Below are 14,629 nucleotides of genomic sequence, written 5' to 3'. Positions count from 1 at the left end.
TCCTGAAATAACAGGGCAAAAGCTTGGGTAATATCTTCGCAAGATTTTAGGCTTCTAATTTTCTTTCTTTCTTTTTTTAAGATTTTATTTATTTATTTGACAGAGAGAGAAGTCACAAGTAGGCAGAGAAGTACGCAGAGAGAGAGGGAAAAGCACACTCCCCACTTAGCAGAGAGCCCAATGTGGGGCCCGAACCCAGGACCCTGAGATCATGACTTGATCAGAAGGCAGAGGCTTATCCCACTGAGTCACGCAGGTGCCCCAAGCTTCTAATTTTCAATGCAAACCCTAAACAAGTGATTGGATCCTTGCCCCTTGATTGTCAGAATCCACCCTTACCCATAAAGACTGCCTGTCCTGTGATGTAAGCCCTTACCTTCTTTCCAAAGGGTGTGATGTCAATTCAGTGGATTGCCATGACCTAGGGTCCTCCTCAAACAAGAATATGGGGAGATGTCTCCTATGTAAAATATCAATGATCATTCTCATTCCATTACCATTTCCATGTCTATAGCCACTTCCTTCTAGACAACCTTTTCCTGAGCCACCAGTGAATGGCTAGATATACCCAGGTCCCCACCTTTGAGGACACTGAAAGAGCTGGGTTCATGCCCGGTAAGCCTTCCTACCAGTCTGATCCTGGGCAAGGCATGGACCCTGCGGGGATCATCACTTTCTCCCCTCAGAGTTAACGTTAGTTCCCCAGATCCTCTGTAAACATCCTTGCATAACTCCCTCTGCTGAGTGTGATCTGGATTTAGTCATTCACTTTCATTCCACAGAACATGGCAACATGACCAAAAGGCCCTGTTGAGATTTAGTTATAAAAGCTCATTGTTCACCCCCATGTTGTCTATGATCCTTGTTCTCTTTCAGATCCTCAGACTGGAGTACAAGCCCTTAGGCTGAACCACGACACAGGCATATGCACGTGGCTTAGCACTGTTAGTCAACAATAGAGAGAGCTCAGGTATTTGAGATGGGCCATATCTAGCCAATGCCCCTAATTGAGCTCAGGTTCTAAGTGAGGCAGGTCCTTCCTTGGTGTTGCCAACAGCCCCAACCTAAAGAGAGACTCTGGAAGGAGCCCCTAGGTGAGCACTGATGGATTCCTGATCCCCTCAGACTGAAAGACAGTGTTTGTGGGCTCAGCCACTTAGTATGGGGGAATGTGGTCACACAGCACTGGGAGAAGGGCACTGAAACTGTCGAACTGCCCTGGGCCCTTGTCCTCATACCCTCCCTCTCTTCTCTCTTCCTCAGCTTCCTCTGGACACCCTGGCCTCCTTTCTAACCTCCACTATGAGAACATCAAAGTCTGCTTCTGATCCTCTGTTCCATGGTGCCCTCTGACAGGCTTTGTACACTGAGATTTGTGTAGGGACATGTCCTTTTCCTGCCACGGGAATTCTCAATGTCATCTCAGAATAGCTTTGTCATACCCCTCACTTGGTGGAGCTCAGGATTTAGTAATAGTCCCTTGCTCTTTTCCTCTGGAGCAATTTCTCATTTCATTCATGATTTTGTTTCTTGTTTGTCCATCTTTACTTCTAGACCCTGAGCTCTTAGAGGAAGAACCCGGTTGGCTGACAAGCACTGGTACTATCTAAGTGTGCAGTGCCCAGTGGTTGAATTAACAGGAGCCAGGATCCATCCCGATACTAACCAGCTCCATTGTTTGAGCCTCATTGATTTTGCTCATGTGTAAGTCCTTTTGTTTTCTTTTGTTTTGTTTTTTAAACTAACTATGCCTGACATGGGGCTCAAACTCATAACCCTGAGATCAAGTATCCTTCCGTCTGAGGAAGCCAGGTGCCTCTTTGGTCATTTTTAAAGTATTTAGGCTGATAACTATTGAAGTTAACTTGGTGATTTCAACATGTTGTAGGTATATTACATTATGCTAAATTACCAAGTAATTCCCCAAATTTTGGTAGCATGTCACTGCAGATTTCCCTCCATGACAGTGCTGAGTGGCTCTTCAAATTAGGAGACTGAAATCCTTTATGTTGTCTTTTAGGAAAGCAGATTCCATCCACCATGGGCCTTCTCACTCCCTGGGTTGTCGTACACCTCTGACACCATCAGCACAAGCGGAAAGATGACAAAGAAATACACAAAGGAGGGTGTTTCCCGCCAGGTCTTGAAGGCCTAAATGTATACTTTTATGCTCAGTATTTTATTTATTTTTTCAGGTTTTATTTCTTTATTAGAGGGAAAAGAGCACAAGAAGGAGGGGAGGGGCAGAGGGAGAAGCACCAGAGAGAAACTGAGGTGAGGAGGACAGGGTTTGGCTGATATAGACCTGTGGAGGGAACATCTTAGACCACACAGAGCAGGTCTTCATCAACTAGTAAGCCGTGAGTAATCAGTACTCTCTCAGATCCCTGTGCTCATGACCTGCCATCAAGGGAGACCTTCCACGGATTAATTCATGGACTCAGAGAACATTAAATGGTGAGAAATTTGTTCTTACTTAGGAGGGACATGAAAGTCAATCATGGTGATGATACTTTCTCTTCTCGGACCAAGAGCACCAGCCACAGAAGAAGAATCTGAACCACTTCAAGAGCACCTCTAGCTCCCACTGTGGTGCATGTGGCAGCTTCAGAGCTCAAGTGGTGTGGGTGGGAATAAGCTGTGTAGGTGATATGGCTGCAAAATTTTTATTGAAAATGAAGTGCATGATTGAAACACTTAGGAGTCTACTACTGTGGAGGACATTTCTGGCTTAAAAGTGTTCAAGTTGGGGCACCTGGGTGGCTCAGTTGGTTAAGCAACTGCCCTTGACTCTGGTCATGATCCTGGAGTCCTGGGATTGAGTCCCACATCAGGCTCCCTGCTCGGCAGGAAGTCTCCTTCTCCCTCTGACCCTCCCCCCTCTCATGCTCTCTCTCTCATTCTCTCTCTCTCAAATAAATAAATAAGTAAATATAACCTTTAAAAAAAAGTGTTCAAGTGGTGAAGCAGGTTGGAATCCCAGGTGTGACAGCATGATCTTAGAATCCCAGGGTCAGAAGAAAAACAGGTTGGGCCTGAATGCTTCGGAGTTCCCAGACATAAGTTAGGAGAAAATGGCTGAAAACCACAAAGCTAGGTCCTGGCTTTCTGCTCTGTGTAGCCCTATACCCCGAATCACAGATTGGTTGGGCATTTACTTTTCTGGGAGGGGTCCAGCAAAAAACAGAAGCATGGCGAGATTCCAAATCCCCCCCAAAATAGTGTGGGTTTGTGCCACAAGAATCCATAGAAAATGGAGTTGGTGTCGCCTGGATGGCTCAGTTCATTAAGCAACTGCCTTCAGCTCATGTCATGATCCCAGAGTCCCGGGAGCTAGTCTCATATCGGGCTCCCAGCTCCATGGGGAGTGTGCTTCTCCCTCTGACCTTCTCCCCTTTCATTCTCTCTCTCTCTCTCTCTGTCTCTCAAATAAATAAATAAAATATTTAAAAACAAAAGAAAAATATTGGAGTTGGAACTCAGTTGCATGTCTGAGATAAAAATGCCTTTTCACTGGCAGGGTGAACACGAGTTCTGACAGAAACTGAGGAGTTAACACTAGTGGGTTTTTTTTTGTTTGTTTTGTTTTGTTTTTCTGTGAGGGTTCACTGAAGAGCTGGGGTGCAAATTTTCAGCTCCTGGGTAGAAAGCAGGGTGCAGCAATATTCATCTCACACACTGGTGCTGCAAGTCTTCAGGGTGTAAAACACCACATACTGGAATCCAGAGCTGCTTACATAGGGGCCTGTCTGCTGCTTAGGAGAGCTGCTTTTGCACTAGTTGAAGTACACTTGAGGATCAGAGCAAGAGGTTTCTCCCCTGAAGACTATCACGAATGACTCACTCCTCTCAAGTTTACTGATAATAGAGGGCTGCAAAGCTTCAGAGCTTAGGGAAAACACTTAATAGCATTCTTTGTATTTTTATTTTGTAGGCTCTTAAAAAGTTTTTCAGGTTTTTCACCTCTTTTTAAATAATTTTTATTAGAGAGAGAGAGTGTGGGGAGCGGTTGTGCAGAGGCAGAGAATCTTGAAGCAGACTGCCTGCTGAGCACAAAGTCCAACTCTGGGCAGGGTCCCAGGTTGATTTGAGATCAATCTGAGCTCAAACTCAACAACTGAGCCACCCAGGCTCCCCTTCAAGAGTAGCTTTAATTGAGAAGAAATTAAAATAGGATTAACCTTAAGTATGCATGAATAAAAAGGAGGACTAGGAGTAGGAAGGGAAAGAAAAAAAGGCAAAAGCAGAGGAAAATAGTGAAGGAGTAATATGAATTTTACTAAACTGTGGCATGAGACAAAACTAGAAAGAAGGAAAGAACTTTATTAGTAGTATCTTTGCGGTATGACCAAATGTGTTTTTTTATTTATTCTACATGCTTCAAAAAATGTCTTCCCATTTTTTAAACTATGCATGGATTATTTCAATTTTATCTTTTATATTGAAAGAAAAGATGTTATCTAATTTACCTTGTCAAATGTCTTAGGACTTCTGGCAGGGAATTCTCCTCAACCACACTGCATCACCAAAGGTCTTGGAGGTAATCCTCGACTGTGTTCTCGAACATGAACCAATAATAGTAGTCATTCCTGCATCATGCTTGTTTCTTTTATTGTCCTTACCGCAATGATAAGTACTTACAAATTTAGTTATGTACATATTAATTGTGTTTTTCTCTCCCACTTATCAACGCCAAAAGTGCAGTCACCTATTCTGTTTTGTTCACCAATGTATAGTCAATTGCCTAGCACAATGACACATTAGGTAGGAACTCAATAAATACCTTGGAATGAATAAATATGTAAACCAAGAAAGTGAAATTATATCAGAGTTTAGAAGTACAATTAAAAATCTATAAATGTGAAATCAAGATTGATTCATTAGAGCAAACTGTTGCAAACTTTCAACACAAAATGGGCCATTAGTGTCCAGTTTTTTTTTTCTTTTTACAACTCTTTCATTACTATTTTTCACTAAGATTTGCTATTCCTCAAAGTGAAAAATAGCTATATCATCTGAGAAAAAAATAAATAATTGTTTTAGAACTAGAGTCAACACCAGAAGCATCACTAAGTTGAGGCAAATGATGCATCCAGAGCACAGGGTGACAGGAGACATGTATGCCTACATTTGCACAAGCCTCACCCATGAAACTTCATGACCCTGCAGTGAGTGGCCCCTACCCCAGGGTCCTCACTTGTCTCCTTTTGGTATCTCTGTTAATTTATCTATTATTTATTCTTTCTATAAACTTATCCTTGAAAGAGAAATCTCAGCTTACCAACAATAAGTTCATGAATGTCCTTCTTTTCACATACAGATTTTTTTCCATCTCTTGACTGCCTGCCAGACCCACATAACAAAACTTTGAGGTTGTTGACATCTATTTCCTTTCCGCCAATCCCATACTGCTAATTGTGACGAAGCTGACTGGCTGCACTAAACATTTTTGCTATTCAGCGTTAGCTGGTCTGTAATGAGACATTATTCTTTTATTCTTTATCACTTTGTGTAGGCCAAAGTTTACAAATGAGGTGCTGGATCTCAGTGCATAGACACCTTCCTTTGACTTCAACATACTTAATGTTAACTACTTCCCAACACTTAAAATTGTCAATTTTACACGAAAATCCAGATGTTCAAAATCTCAAAAATGAAAAAAAACCCCACATTTTAAAAAGAATTTCTTTCATTTATTTTAGAGAAACAGTGTGAGGATGTGCATGTGAATAAGTTGGAGGAGGGGCAGAGGCAGAAGTTGAGGAACAGAAACATAAATAGACCCCATGCTGAGCACGGAGCCCCACAGAAGGCTTGATCTCACAACACTGAGATCTTGACCTGAGCCAAAACAAGTTGGATGCTTAATCAACTAAACCACCCAAGGGCCCCATAAAACACATTAAAAAAAAAAAAAAGAAAGAAAGAAAGAAAGAGAAAATCTGACAAGTGTCTTTTAACACATGCCTCCAGGCAGCTGGAGCTTTCCTTAACATTCAGCTGAAATAAATGCCTTTCTTAGAAGCTGCCACTGAGCTTATACAGATAAAATATTTCTTCTCAGTTTTCATTTAATTGCAGACATCCGAATTTTCCAATGATACCTAGCCCTCATATATGAAAACTCTATAGCCATCAGGGAGATTCAAATTAAAACCACATTGAGATATCACCTTACACAAGTTAGAATGGCCAAAATTAACAAGACAGGAAACAACATGTGTTGGCGGGGATGTGGAGAAAGGGGAACCCTTTACACTGTTGGTGGGAATGCAAGTTGGTGCAGCCTCTTTGGAGAACAGTGTGGAGATTCATCAAGAAATTAATAATAGAACTTCCCTATGACCCTGCAATTTCACTCCTGGGTATTTACCCCAAAGATACAGATGTCATGAAAAGATGGGCCATCTGTACCCCAATGTTTATAGCAGCAATGGCCACGGTCGCCAAACTGTGGAAAGAACCAAGATGCCCTTCAACGGAAGAATGGATAAGGAAGATGTGGTCCATATACACTATGGAGTATTATAGGTATTCGTCCTCCATCAGAAAGGACGAATACCCAACTTTTGTAGCAACATGGAAGGGACTGGAAGAGATTATGCTGAGTGAAATAAGTCAAGCAGAGAGAGTCAATTATCATATGATTTCACTTATTTGTGGAGCATAACAAAAACATGGAGGACATGGGGAGTTAGAGAGAAGGGGGTTGGAGTAAATTGGAAGGGGAGGTGAATCAAGAGAGACTATGGACTCTGAAAAACAACCTGAGGGGTTTGAAGTGGCAGGTGGGTGGGAGGTTGGGGTACCAGGTGGTGGGTATTATAGAGGGCCCGGATTGCATTGAGCACTGGGTGTGGTGAAAAAATAATGATACTGTTATGCTGAAAATAAAGAAATTAAAAAAAAAAAAAACTGTTCCAGTGGTGAAGTGGGTTGGAATCCCAGATGTAACAGCATGATCTCATGATCCCAGTGGTCAGAAGATGAACAGGTGGGGCCAGAATGCTTCATAATCCCCAGAAATCACTTAGAGAAAAATGGCTGAAAACCACGAAGCTAGGTCCTGGCTTTCTGCTCTGTGTAGCCCTATACTCCGAATCACAGCATGATTGGGCGTCCACTTTCCTGAGAGGGGTCCAGCAAAAAACAGAAGCATGGCGAGACCTCCAACACCCAAGAGGTATGGTGTGGGTCTGTGCCATAGGAATCCATATAAATTGGATTCGGGGCCAGCCGGGTGGCTCAATTGTTTAAGTAATTGCCTTTGGCTCAGGTCATGATCCCAGAGTCCCAGGATCAAGTCCACCATCAGGTGCCCAGCTCCATGGGGAGTCTGCTGCTCTCTCTGATCTTCTACCTTCTCATTCTCTCTCTCAGACTCTCTCTCAAATAAAAAATAAAATCTTAAAAATATTGGAATTAGAATTCAGTCATGTTCCTGAGAAAAAATGCCTTGTCACTTGCAGCATGAACACAGAGTTCTGACAGAAACTGAGGAGTTAAGACTGGTGGATTTTTTTTTTTTCCTGTGATGGCTCACTGTAGAGCTTGGGTGCAAATTTTCAGCTCCTAGGTAGAAAGCAGGGTGCAGCAATATTCATATCGCCCATTGGCACTGCAAGACTTCAGGGAGTGAAACAGCGCCACATACTGGAATCCAGAGCTGCTTACCCAGAGACCTCTCTCTGCTGCTTAGGACAGCAGCATTTGCACCAGTTGGAGTCCACTTGAGGATCAGGGCAAGAGATCTCTTCCCTAGAAGACCATCACAAACAACACACTCCTCTCAAATTTACTGATAATAGAGGGCTGGAAAGATTCAGAGCTTAGGGAAAACACTAAGTAACATTCTTTGTATTTTAATTTTGTAGTCTTTTATTTACTTTTTCAGGTTTTTCTTATTTTTCATTTCTTTTATATAATTTTTATTAGAGGGAGAGAGTGTGGGGGGGGATGTTTGGCAGAGGCAAAGAATCTTCAAGCAGACTCCATACTGAGCATAAAGTCCAACTCTGGGCAGGATCTCAGGGTCCCAAAGAAAAGTACCTGAGGGGCACCTGGGTGGCTCAGTAGATTAAGCCACTGCTTTTGGCTCATGTCATGATCTCAGGGTCCTGGGATCGAGTCCCACATCGGGCTCTCTGCTCAGCAGGGAGCCTGCTTCCTCCTCTTTCTCTGCCTGCCTCTCTGCCTACTTGTGATCTCTGTCAAATAAATAAATAAAATCTTAAAAAAAAAACTGAGCTGAAACTCAACAACTAATCCACCTAGGTTCCCCTTCAAGGGTAGCTTCAAATGAGAAGAAATTAAAATTATATCAATCCTAAATACATAAGAATAAAAAGGAAGAGGAGGAGAAGGAAGAGGAACAAGAACGACAATAGCAGAGGAAGAGTAGTCAAGAAGTAATATGAATTTTGCTAAAGTGTGACATGAGACAAACTAGAAAGAAAGAAATAACTATTAGTAGTATCTTTGCAGTATGACTAACTGTTTTTTTCTACATATTTGAAAAAAATCTTTCTATTTTTAAGGCATACATGAATTATTTCAATTTTATCTTTAATATTGGAAGAAAAGATGTTATCTAATTTACTTTGTCAAATGTCTTAGGACTTCTGGCAGTAATTCTCCTCAACCACATTGCATCACCAAAGGTCTTGGAGGTAATCTGCAACTGTGTTCTGGAACATGAACCAATAACAGCAGTCATTTCTGCATGTTTGTTTCTTTAATTGTCCTTACCACAATGATAAGTACTTACTAATTTGGTTGTGTACATATTAAGTGTGTTTTTCTCTCCCACTTATCGACTCCAAAAGGGCAGTCACTTATTCTGTTTTATTCACCAATGTATAAACAATTGCCTAACACAATGACACCATAGGTAGAAACTCAATAAATACCTTGGAATGAATAAATATGTAAACCAAGAAAGTGAAATTGTATCAGAGTTTAGAAGTATAACTGAAAATCTATAAATGTGAAATCAAGATTGATTCATTAGAGCAAACTGTTGCAAATTTGTCATCACAAAATGGGCCATTAGTGTCCAGATTTTTTTCTTTTTACTACTCTTTCATTACTATTTTTCACTAAGATTTGTTCTTCCTGAAACTGAAAAATAGCCATATCATCTGAGAAAATAATAATTAATTGTTTTTGACGTAGTGTAAACACCAGAACCATCACTAAGGTGAGGAAATTGATGCATCCAGAGCACAAGATGTCAAGAGACTTCCACACCTAGGTTTGCACAAGCCTCACCCATGAGCCTTTGTGACCCTGCAAGTGAGTGGCTCCTTCAATTTTGTACCCTAGTGGCCTCATTTGTCTCATTCTGGTATCTCTGATAATTTATCTATTATTTATTCTTTCTATAAACTTATCCTTGAAAGAGAAATTAGTGCATCTCCAGGCTATCAGAGCTTGTGAACAATAGGTTCATGAATGTCCTTTTCATACGCAGATTTCTTTCCATCTCTTGACTGCCTGCCAGGCCCACATAACAAAACTTTCAGGTTGGTGACTACTATCTACTTCCTTTCTTCCAATCCCATACTGCTAATTGTGACCAAGCTGACTGGCTGCACTAAACATTTTTGTTATCCAGCCTTCACTGGTCTATAATGACACTTGTCAGTCTTTTCTTCTTATGACTTTCTGCAGGCCAGAGATTACAAATGTGGTGTTGGGTCTCAGTGCATAGACACCTTTCTTTGCCTCCAACATACTTAATGTTAACTACTGTATGTAATAATGTAACCATGCCCCCCACAGCTACCGCACTGCAGGGACCTGCTGTCCCGCTGCACATCCCCCCAGCACCACTGCAGCCCTCCCCATGATACTCTCCACATTGACCTTTCTTGCCACCCTGCCCCCGTCCCCCTCCCCACCCCACAACCTGCTGGCCTGGTGCTGCTGCAAGTGTTTCCAAGGCCACCCTCCCTTCCTTGATTGCCCTGCCACTGTCTTGCCCCACTACCATGATACCTCTGCCCCACTGGTCTTGCCCAACCCTCACCATTAATCCCCACTTCAGTACATCCTGCTTCACCCCCTGCCACTCTGCTGCTGACCCACTGTGCCCTGCCAATGTCACTGCCAGCCCCCTGCACCTCCCCAATGCTGCTGTGACTGCAACCCGGTGACATTGGTTCCCTGCTGCCCTGCCCTGTCCCCCTGTTACCTCACTGGAACCACTCTGGTTTCTGCCACCCCTCACCACTGCTGCTTCCCACCCCGCAACTGTCGCATTCCCTCTGCAGGCCCTCCTTACCACACTACTGCTGCCCAGGGACTGCCTGGCTGCTCCCACGTCACTGGGGCACCCTGGACGTCATCAGTGGGGAGGCCCTAAGATAATTTCTGTATAGGGGCTGGTGGCAGGTGTGTTCTGGAAGTGGGTTGGAGGTATAAGCACAGGGGTAAATCCCAAGAAGGAAACTGTTAGCATAATTATATTGTGTTAAAATAGCCTAAAAAGCTAAATTTAAAGTGCTTTCAATGTCTCCTTTTCCATACAGTAACTTTATTCATCATATTGTACACCTGAGAATAGTATAATATCAGGTTAACTAACTGGAATTAAAATAAAAACAGTAAAAAAGATAAATATCATACATTGATTGACATACAGACATTAAAGTAACAATTTGCATAATAAAGTGTGTATATCTGTCTAGGTGCTTTTTCTCAACCAAGGCTGATCAAAATCATGGAAAAGATGAGTTTTATTTCTCTTCAGAAGCACTCACTGTTCTGGGCTTTCAGGTATAGTGTACATACATATGAACAAATTTTTCTCAAAAACTAAAAGAAAAAAAATATCCCAAGGACCAGCACTAGATGTACACTGTAGACTTGCATGAACAGAAATGCCTTTATTAGCTTTGTTGTATGAGAAGACCTTGGGAGATACATATTGAGAAATAAGTGTCAAGTGAAATACATCATAAACAAGAACTTCTCCCTTACCATAATGCCCACTGGAGAACTTAACCCTCCATTTTATTTTTTCTCTGATCACCAGAAAAATCAAAACTTAACAGCACATGTAATCCAGTGGTTATATTAAATTTATGCTTTGCTCTCTGTAAGCAGTAGAACTGAAACCTTGGGGCTGACTCTGTGATCATACTTGTGTTACTTTTAGGATAAGATGTACATTAATATAAGTATATGAATAAATTCACCCTCTTTATATTTTCCACAGCAAACATTTTCACTGACATAATTTCATAGGATCTTCGTCACAGTCCAGGTGAAAGCAAAGGTAAATGTTTATGGCATATAAAAGGTAAGCAAAGCTGTCATCATCAAGACAGCATGGTACTGGCACAAAAACAGACACATAGATCAATGGAACAGAATAGAGAGCCCAGAAATAGACCCTCAACTCTATGGTAAACTAATCTTCGACAAAGCAGGAAAGAATGTCCAATGGAAAAAAGACAGCCTCTTCAATAAATGGTGCTGGGAAAATTGGACAGCCACATGCAGAAAAATGAAATTGGACCATTTCCTTACACCACACACAAAAATAGACTCAAAATGGATGAAGGACCTCAATGTGAGAAAGGAATCCATCAAAATCCTTGAGGAGAACACAGGCAGCAACCTCTTCGACCTCAGCCGCAGCAACATCTTCCTAGAAACAACGCCAAAGGCAAGGGAAGCAAGGGCAAAAATGAACTATTGGGATTTCATCAAGATCAAAAGCTTTTGCACAGCAAAGGAAACAGTTAACAAAATCAAAAGACAACTGACAGAATGGGAGAAGATATTTGCAAACGACATATCAGATAAAGGACTAGTGTCCAGAATCTATAAAGAACTTAGCAAACTCAACACCCAAAGAACAAATAATCCAATCAAGAAATGGGCAGAGGACATGAACAGACATTCCTGCAAAGAAGACATCCAGATGGCCAACAGACACATGAAAAAGTGCTCCATATCACTCGGCATCAGGGAAATACAAATCAAAACCACAATGAGATATCACCTCACACCAGTCAGAATGGCTAAAATCAACAAGTCAGGAAATGACAGATGCTGGCGAGGATGCGGAGAAAGGGGAACCCTCCTACACTGTTGGTGGGAATGCAAGCTGGTGCAACCTCTCTGGAAAACAGCATGGAGGTTCCTCAAAATGTTGAAAATAGAACTGCCCTATGACCCAGCAATTGCACTATTGGGTATTTACCCTAAAGATACAAACGTAGTGATCCAAAGGGGGACGTGTACCCGAATGTTTATAGCAGCAATGTCCACAATAGCCAAACTATGGAAAGAACCTAGATGTCCATCAACAGATGAATGGATCAAGAAGATGTGGTATATATACACAATGGAATACTATGCAGCCATCAAAAGAAATGAAATCTTGCCATTTGTGACAACATGGATGGAACTAGAGCGTATCATGCTTAGCGAAATAAGTCAAGCAGAGAAAGACAACTATCATATGATCTCCCTGATATGAGGAAGTGGTGATGCAACATGGGGGCTTAAGTGGGTACGAGAAGAATAAATGAAAGAAAATGGGATTGGGAGGGAGACAAACCATAAGTGACTCTTAATCTCACAAAACAAACTGAGGGTTGCTGGGGGGAGGGGGTTTGGGAGAAGGGGGTGGGATTATGGACATTGGGGAGGGTATGTGCTTTGGTGAGTGCTGTGAAGTGTGTAAACCTGGTGATTCACAGACCTGTACCCCTGGGGATAAAAATATATGTTTATAAAAAATTAAAAATTATTAAAAAAAAGGTAAGCAAAGATATAGGCACAAATAAGTATCTGTGAAATAAGACAAATGCAGCCCCATAAGTTTTAAGACCTAATGGGCTTAATTATTAATTGATCTACTATTATTAATTGATCTTAAGTATTAATTGATATACTTATGACTTGGATAGTATATTATCCAGTAGATAGAGGGCTGCTCCAAATGGCCACAAGAAAGAAAAGACTTCCAAGATAGCCTGTTAGATGGAGTGCATGGGTGGTGCAGTCAGTTAAGTGTCACACTCTTGGCTTTGGCTCAGGTCCTGATCTCAGGGTCTTGGGATCCAGCCCTGCACAGGGATCTGTGCTCAGCACAGAGCCTGATTGTGTTTTGCTCTCCCTCTATCTCTTACCCCTCCACCAATAAATAAATCTTAAAAATAAGATATCAATGGAGAAAATAAAACATAATAAGCTAAGAATCCATTGTTTTAGGCAAGATCACCCTTCTAAGGAAACAGAGGGGGCCAATAAGTAGACTTCCTAGTGCTGACCAGGAAATTCGCACCTGGGCTGGCTAAAGGTTATATAGTTCTGGATGTTGAAACTGCAGTTGGGTTAGTATCAAGTCTTGGCTAACCATCTTAGGGTCTTAAGCGATGTGAGTGCATTTGGAGCCTGTGGTTTTCCTTTTCAACAGCCCCACCTTTCGATCAGACTCTCAGCCTTACTGAGATATGGGTTCTAAATTGAAGGCATTAACAACCCTCTCAGCAACTGCTCCAAAGTTATCACAGTACTTGTTGTCCCTCAGCTTAGTATTCAGAGTTCTTGACCTTTCTGATTAACCCTTATGATGTTCACAGGTCACCACTGCAATCTTGTGATTTTTGAGCGGGTCATTCTCCTCCTTCTCCTCCTCCTCTTCTTCTTTCTACTCCTCCTCCTCCTCCTCTTTTTCTTCTTCTTCTTCTTCTTCTTCTTCTTCTTCTTCTTCTTCTTCTTCTTCTTCTTCTTCTTCTTCTCCTCCTCCTCCTCCTCCTCCTCCTCCTCCTCCTCCTCCTCCTCCTCCTCCTCCTTCTTCTTCTTCTTCTTCTTCTTCTTCTTCTTCTTCTTCTTCTTCTTCTTCTTCTGTTTTGTTTTGGTTTTTCTGATGTTCCAGTCTTAGAAAGATAATTGATATGCAGGTTAGTGTCTCTGAATTTGCATTTAGAGCTTTTGAGAAAACATAAAGCAGCACACAGATTATATTGATTATGATAAATAAGATTATTCCCAATGTTTGGAGTGAAATTTGAGGCTATGTACTCCAAGACTCAAAGCAATTAAAAACAAATGAGTAAGAAAGACCCTGCTGAAAAAGTCATTCTTGTACACCACGTGGCTTGCTCAGTAATCTGATGTTATTGGGCTTCAACTTCCCCCAGAACTGTTCATCAGGGTTAGCTGTAAATATGGACAATCCTATCTTTTTGCATAAGGCCATTTTCATTTATAGGTTTTAAGACTATAAAATGTTTTGGGGGCACCTGGGTTGCTCAGCGAGTTAAAGCCACTGCCTTCGGCTTAGTTCATGATCCCAGGGTACTGGGATTGAGCCCCGCATTGGGCTCTATGTTCTGCGGGGAGCCTGCTTCCTCCTCTCTCTCTCTATGCCTGCCTCTCTGCCTACTAGTGCTCTCTGTCTGTCAAATAAATAAAAATAAAATATTTAAAAAATAAAAATAAAAATAAATAAGACGGCAAGTCTTTTATTATATTCAGCCAACTCAATGACTAATTTCTGCACCATCAGTTTTATTAGTATGCTAGAGCTGGACTCTACAGCTTATTGAAAGTCTCAAATATGTGTTCTGATGTCACATTGGTAGCCTGAAGAAACCATGGTAGGAGT

Source organism: Mustela lutreola, chromosome 5, assembly GCF_030435805.1.
Source record: "Mustela lutreola isolate mMusLut2 chromosome 5, mMusLut2.pri, whole genome shotgun sequence".
Taxonomy (NCBI): Eukaryota; Metazoa; Chordata; class Mammalia; order Carnivora; family Mustelidae; genus Mustela; species Mustela lutreola.
Note: the sequence above shows the minus strand (reverse complement) of the source record.